Source organism: Bos indicus, chromosome 15, assembly GCF_029378745.1.
Source record: "Bos indicus isolate NIAB-ARS_2022 breed Sahiwal x Tharparkar chromosome 15, NIAB-ARS_B.indTharparkar_mat_pri_1.0, whole genome shotgun sequence".
Lineage (NCBI taxonomy): Eukaryota > Metazoa > Chordata > Mammalia > Artiodactyla > Bovidae > Bos > Bos indicus.
In genome coordinates this window covers 42,338,547-42,344,947 of record NC_091774.1, presented here as the reverse complement: position 1 = coordinate 42,344,947, position 6,401 = coordinate 42,338,547, and the positions used below count along the sequence as shown (strand labels likewise).

The window sequence follows — 6,401 nt, the reverse complement described above, 5'->3', positions numbered from 1 at the left end:
TGACCTCCCCTAACAAATATAAGGCAAATAAGCACTTGTACACAGGAAAGAGATGTAACAAACTCCTGTAGTCTGACAAAGACTATCTCTCCCAAACATCTCTGATACGTCCACTGTGGTAAATCTGCACAGGAAGCAAGGGCATTGAGCCCCTAACCCTTTCTTTTTGCAGGAATATTATTGCAATCTCAATGATGTATTGGGAGGGCCCCAGTTGGAATCTGTGAGCAGAAAGTGATACCAAGGGCCCCAGAGGGGCACACATTGTGAGGGTCTGGGCTGGGACCTGTGATAAGAGCCTCAGTCGTTACAGAGGAAGGGGGTTGGGGAGGGTGGAGCTCGTAACGGAGGCTGCAGGCCCCTCTCAACCAAGCCACCTTGATGTAGTGGTGTGCTTTGGTATAAAGCCTGAGTCAAACATATGAATTAAAAGAACTATAACTTTAGGGGACTTCCCTGGTGGTCCAATGGCTAAGACTCTGCACTCCCAATGCAGAGGGACTAGGTTCAATCCCTGGTCAGGGAACTAGATCCCCCATGCTACAACTAAGAGTTTGCATGCACAATGAGGACTGAAGACCCCACGTGCCACAACTAAGAACTGATGTGGCCAAATAAATAAATCTTTCCAAAAATGCTATAACTTTAGAACCTAAATAAGAGACACTCCTGTGACTCAAGAGGATATATCAGTCAATTAGAGAAGGTTATACTATAGTAACAAAAAAACTCCAAATTCTCAGCAGCTTACAACAGTAAAGGTTTATGTCTTAGGCATGTTACATTCTGGATGTGGTTTCATTCTGCTCCATGAACTCTTCTCTCCAGGACTCAAACTAAAGGAGTAACCCCACATTGCCAATTTTGTGGCAGAAGAAAAAGAGAGTGATGGCTCTTGAAGTTTCTGACTGGAAGCAGCTTGTGTTACTTTCGTTTCATTGGCCAAAGCAAGTCATAGGGCCAAGCTGGACATCAGCGAAGTGAAAAATACAACCCTTTCACAAGGAGGGTAAAGACAATCTACCACAGAGAGTTCTAGACCAATGAAGGCATTGCTATGGCAATGATCACAACTATTTGAGACTTTTTTCAACTGTGACGCCATATGATGGAAACAGAAACAGGGGCAGCAACATCATCATTGGACCGATAAGGCTCTAGAGTTCTTTGCTTGGGATTTGGAGGCAAGACTGTATGTTTGGACTGAGTAAGCCTCTGAGGTTATTAGAAAATTCAAGGGAAAAGACGTCTTGAGTGGAAGATACTGGACTTCCAGCTAAAAGGCAGGATTGTGGGTACTTGGAAATTTCAAAGAAGATGACTTTGCTTGTACACCAAGTTGGGAAGGCAGTTCCTAACAATTTTATGCAAAATCAAGAAGGTGAAGGTGGTTTATGGTTATACAGTTAGCAGTCAATCCACAGTAATGCATGCCAGATAAGCCCTCTTACGCCCTTCATATGAATTACTTTAATCTACACAAGAATTTGGGGCTTCCCTGGTGGCTCAGTGGTAAAGAATCTGCCTGCAATGCAGGAGAGGCAGGTTCAATCCCTGGTTCAGGAAGATCCCCAAGAAGGAAATGGCAACCCACTCCAGTATTCTTGCCTGGAGAATTCCATGGACAGAGGAGCCTGGTGGGCTACAGTCCATGAAATAGCAAGAATCGGATACAACTTAGCGACTAAACCACTACCACCACCCACACAAGAATTTATAAGTAAATAGTATTCTTCCCTTATTTTACAGAAATTAAGATTTAGAAAGGTGAAGTATCCTTTCCAACAGCTAGCAGGTGGCAGAGCTCTGATTCAAACCCAAACCTCTTTAGCTCCAGAATTTTCTCTCAAAACCAGATTTGCTTGCCTCCCTGTGATGCCCTTGCTCTGACATCATCTCTTCAGCCCTTTTCCTCTACTAATTTGACACCATTTCTTTTTTGCGTCTTTGCCTGTTTTCTCTTGTACACTCCTGCTACTGCAATGCCAGGAGCCTCTCCAAACAAAGATCCCCATTCTCTGACTCCACATCCTGAAAGTTGAAATGTTTAAACCTGTCTGGGACCAGCCCAAAAGGTCAAGGTTGTCTGCAGCGTCCTGGCTTCCATGCCCTTCCCTCATTTGCCAAGACTGGCCACCTACCTGCCTCTAGTCCATCTCTGAAGGCAACTCTCTGCCCCCAGTTCTGCACTGGGAGCGCCCAGCTCTGCTAGGAAAGGGGCAGAGCCCCAAAGTAGACCCTCCAGCAAGTGCACAGTGAGCACAGGCTAATTTGTCCTAATTCACAAGGAGAGGTCCCATTTCTAGAAGCAAACCTATTCAGCAAAGAACAACACAGGAATTTTAAAATATTGAAAATACTCCAAGTGCCAGAGTCTTTCTGTGGCAGGCCCGGATTGTTCAAGGCCTTAAGCAGCCCCACACTTGGCATTTGGAAAATTAGCAATTACCGCTGCATCTGAACAAATGGCATGCTAAAGTTTACCCTTTGAAAGGTGACCGTATGCTTTGAATCAAAACTAGGAAAATACTTTGCTGAGAGAAGTTTCTCTTCTGATTTGTGAGTGTACTTAAAGGAAAAGTCCCCTGATGGCCTAAAAATACTATTATATTCGGGTTTTGCATTCAACAAAAACTCTTGTATAAACAAAAATGTAATTCTATAAAATTGAGATTGTGGGCCTTCCCCTAGTTACTCTGTCAAGGCAGGCTTACATCTGGAAGGCTTCTCCTAAAGTAGTGCTTCTCAACATGTAATTGCCTATTACATATGCTTTAAATTGAATTTCCTGGATTCTATTCCAGATTGAGGGTTGTAGAGCAGGGGGTTCTGTCATTTCTAACAAGCTTTCTAAGAAATTCCCACTGAAATTTGAGAACCACTGCCCTAACTAGTGACAGGCCAAAAAAAGAGACTAATGAGCTCATGTGAAATGGAAGTTTTAGAATCCCCTAAATGCCTATAACTTCTCTCAAAAAAAAAAAAAAAAAAAAAAACAAACCAGTCCACGCCATTTCTTGCAAAAGATTGCTGGTTTGTGGCCAAGATGGAATGGGAAGACCCTGAAGCCACCTCTTTCCACAGGCATACCAAAATCACAATTACTTACAGAAGGGAATTCATACAACTCAACATCCAACAAACAAACAACTCAATTAAAAAATGAGCAGAAGACTCAAATAGATGCTTTTCCAAAGAAGACATATATTAAATTGCTAGCATGGTATGTATATTCAATAAATATTTTCTAAATCTGAGCTGATCCAGAAGATGAAATCAGAAAGGGAATTCTGGGATTCCCTTTAATAGAAGAAAGAAAGAGTTGAGAACCTGGCTCTGTGTCCTCACAAGGCCAGTGTGCCCCCAGGGATGAAGTTGGAGAGGAAGTTGCAGTGTCCTCGGGCTTGGCCACATCCCAGTGGCTCACTACTGTCTCTAGTCACATAAATCCTGCCACGGTGTTCAGAGATAGAATCTTGACCTGGTGAGAAGCAGAGCAACAACTGTCCAAACTCAGGTCTCCTCGGTGTTAAGATGCTGACACATTAATGCTGAAAGTGTGCAGCCCAGACTCAAGCACCTATGTTCTTGCCTCCTTCTAAGAGCAAGGAGCAGGCAGGGAGACTCAGCCATGACCTTGGGCTCCCATGCATAGCATCAAATGTATTGGGGTGTGCATAAGTGTTACCAGTGATCAAAGGTCTTCTGTTCCACTCTGTACACACCCTGACATCATTTTGGCTTTCAGCTTCCCCACTTCCCTTGGTCTGGCATAAAGAAGGCCCAGCTGTCAGTTCTTGGCCCTGCTTGTCCTCCAGCCTTCATAGGAACCTAGATTTCCTATAGAGCAAGGAGAATAGGTAGCTGACATCCCCTTCACTTATCAGGGATTGAATTACCAGTGAGGCTGTAATTTGCCATGAGGTATGAAGCTTCTTCACAGTGTCCTGGGCTGAAAATAGAAGGGAAAGGAGGTGAACAGAGTTGGGATCTGACCTCAACTCTGGGCTCTGTGGATCCAGCATGGACAGCGGGCTTGGGGATAGCCTCTCTGACACTTTAGGAGCTTACCACCACCATCACTACCCACCATCACCGTCACCACAGCTTAGGGAAAAGGGGAAAATAAGAACATCTACAAGTTTAGGTCCTACACATAAATTTGGAGGCTTGTGGGGCCCCGCAGGCCTGCCACTACCAATGTGTGACTGATACAACTGCTATCTCAGTAGAAGACACTTCACTTCAAATGTTGAATGGTTGCCATTGAATTCCACTAAAATCCCATCGGTTATCAGGGCTTTACAAGAGCTCCTAACAAATAATGATAACTTACTCTTATGGTTTGAATTGTATTACCCCAAAATTCTTATGTTAAAGTCCTAACCCTCTTAGAATGTGACCATATTGGAAATAGGATCACTGCAGATGTAATCATTTAAGATGAGGTCTCTAGGGTGGGCCTGATCCAGTGACTGGTGTCCTCATAAAAAGAGAAATTTGGACAGATACAAACATACACATACTCTGCACCATGTGGAAAGACACAGGAGAAGATGAACATATACAAGCCAAGGAGAGAGGCCTCAAATAGATCCTTCCTGATCAGCCCTTAGAAGGAACCAACCCTGCCGACTCCTGATTCAGACATCTGGCCTCCAGAACTGTGAGACAACATACTCCTGTTGTTGAATTACTCAGTGCTTGGTACTGTGTAATGCTATCCCTAGCAAATGAATACTCTCACCATTGAGAAATTCTCACTATAAATCACGATCACTTATTTCAGTTAGCCCTACAACAGCCTGATGAGTCAGGTACTTTTAAAAATCTTTATTTAGTTATTTTCTTTGGCTGTGCCAGGTCTTAGCTGTGGCATGTGGGATTCTCAGCAGCATGCAGGATGTTTGGTTGTGGCACATGGGATCTTAAATTACAGCATGAGAACTCTTGGTTGCAGCACGTGGGATCTAGTTGCCTGACCAGGGATCGAACCTGGGCCCCTCTCATTGGGAGCACAGAGTCTTAGCCACTGGATCACCAGGGAAGTCCCTAGGTACTTTTTTTTAATCCTCATTTTTCCAAACAAGGCCTCTAAGGTTATGAAAGGTTAAGAAACTTGCCCAAAGTATTACATCATGGAGCCAAGATTTGACTTCTGCTGCCTGACTTTGAAAGCCCTGTTATTTTCTATACCACCCACCACTGCCTTAAGAGTTATGAATAAGGCCATCATGGGAACCAGGCTCACATGAGCTCTGCCTGGTAGCTGCACTCCCCATGTGGACATGCTCAACTCACTGTTGTCAACTCAGTGGATTTCCTGACATGCCACTGGCATGGACCACATGGACCACACTTGGCAGTTTCCAGATGGCCACGCAGGATTCACGGTGGACAACAGGTCAGCAAGGGCTGACAGATGAGATCCAGCTAACAGGATTTGGCAAGGAAGTGGGGCCAGTATTCATGGACCTGACAGGCTCAGTCATGGATCTGCAAGGTGGATGGTACTGGGGACCAAGAGAAGCCAATAAGAATTCCATGCAGGCGAGAAATAGATGGGTAGTTATTAAAAATTGAGCCTGGAGAGGAATAAGTAAAAGACAGGGGCAGAAATGCAGGATCTGGGATCCACAGAGACCAGGGAAGCTGAAATTCAAGGCCGAAAGGTGAGGACAGGCCACAGAAGCCCCTCAGGGAAGATGTTGCTCAAAGTCAGAAGTAACTGGTCTCTGAGGCTGATGTCATGGGCTTGACTTTGGTGGGAACAACAAAGAGAAGAGAAGAGGCTTTTCATCTAACTACTGGAGAAATAACTCCTCATGTGCAGATGAAGCAAATGGGAGAAATCTTGCATAAGGCAGTTGCCCAGCTGCAGGCTTACAGCCATCCTGAGTTTCGCCTGGGGTTCCTCTGCTGCTACTAGGTCTAGTTCACGTCCAAGGTCATGAAGTCTTTAACAGCTCCAGACAGAACATGCTTTCCTCATTTCTCTTCTGATTGTAGGCCCTGACTTCCTACAAGATAGGGTACCAAAACGCCCAGCCACTTCCCGAGTGTTTCTCAGACACTATCAATGGGCCACCACTACTTCCTGGAGTGTCTCAGGTCCCAGATATGAGCTTATGGGTTCATCATTTGGGACCAAGGCCAGCCTTCAGGAAGCTGGTGGCAGGGGACTTGCTTCCCTTCTGGGTTCTACTCACCCATGTTCACACTGCTGCAGGACTCCCTCACCAATCTTTTGTGGGACACAGATAACCATTTTGAATATCCTTAGATGTACATTCTAATCCAATATACATTTTGAAAAAGCAAAATTTTATGAGTAGCAATGTAATTCTTACAGCTCTTTGGGATAAGTTTAACGAACAATGTCACAAGAACCATAGAGAAAT

General features: G+C 44.6%; 1 non-coding gene across 1 annotated transcript; it reads left to right on the top strand.

Annotated features, from left to right (window-relative positions):
- Nucleotides 1–453: 453 nt before the first annotated feature.
- On the top strand, nt 454–526 carry TRNAG-CCC (transfer RNA glycine (anticodon CCC)). The gene has a single exon. It is a non-coding gene; the product is annotated as a tRNA-Gly (tRNA).
- Nucleotides 527–6,401: the final 5,875 nt, after the last annotated feature.